Genomic DNA, 981 nt, shown 5'->3' on the forward strand with positions numbered 1-981 from the left:
GTAACAAGAATTACTAGTCTCTCTAGGTGAGCAGAATGATATTTTAATGATTGCAGGGAAATAAACACATAGATTGTAATATGTTCATGTTGATGTTTAGAGCTGGTTTGTTGTATCTATAATTGAATGTTTTAATAGGCTTAACTCAATGTAAGACTCCACTGCTAAAATGTAGTGCATACTAACAGGAATTTACAATAGTAGATGTAAATTATTCAACTAGAATGAAGTATTTTGTATTACGAGTAGCTTTACTCTATTTGCCATAAAGATATGTTATCATGCAAGTTATCATTACTGTGGCTAGTCTATATGAAGATAGCTTATTGTAGTTCAGAACCTGTCAGCCAGTGGTTTGATGTTTTATGTTACTTAATTATTTATTTTGCCTTTAGATTTAGAAGTAAGTAAATTAATTATATTAATAAATATAGTGAAGATGTATTAGTGAATAAATTGAAAATAGATTATATTAGTAAATATAATGGAGATACCTTTTAAGGATTAGTCTAATGGCAACAGATTTTACATAGGCCTGAATAAGTATTTGTGTTTCAATGGTAATTTTTTCATAACTTTGATCGATATATACAGTAAACACCTTTTTCCTACTTTTTTCTTGTTTCTTGTTTTCATTGCTTATTTCTCACTCTTTCTTTTATCTCCTTTTCATTTCTGGTTATGTCCATACTGATTATTGCATTCATTTATGGATTGTACCCTAATTAATGTCCAGAAGAATACCCTTGCACTCAAATCGATTCATTGACTGACAATGTATGAAAATTGGGATATTTTGTCACATCACTCAACAAAAACAAGAAAAAAATCTTGTCATCTTCATTTATTTTGAACTGTTTTCCCAGCCACACAGAGCATTACAAAAACTGATTTTTTTCATTTTGCTAGTAGGAGAGAGTATTTTATTATTAAATAGATGAACAAAGAGAGATTAGTTTTATCTCAACTATTTTGAATGGT

This window comes from Penaeus monodon, chromosome 30 (assembly GCF_015228065.2).
Source record: "Penaeus monodon isolate SGIC_2016 chromosome 30, NSTDA_Pmon_1, whole genome shotgun sequence".
Lineage (NCBI taxonomy): Eukaryota > Metazoa > Arthropoda > Malacostraca > Decapoda > Penaeidae > Penaeus > Penaeus monodon.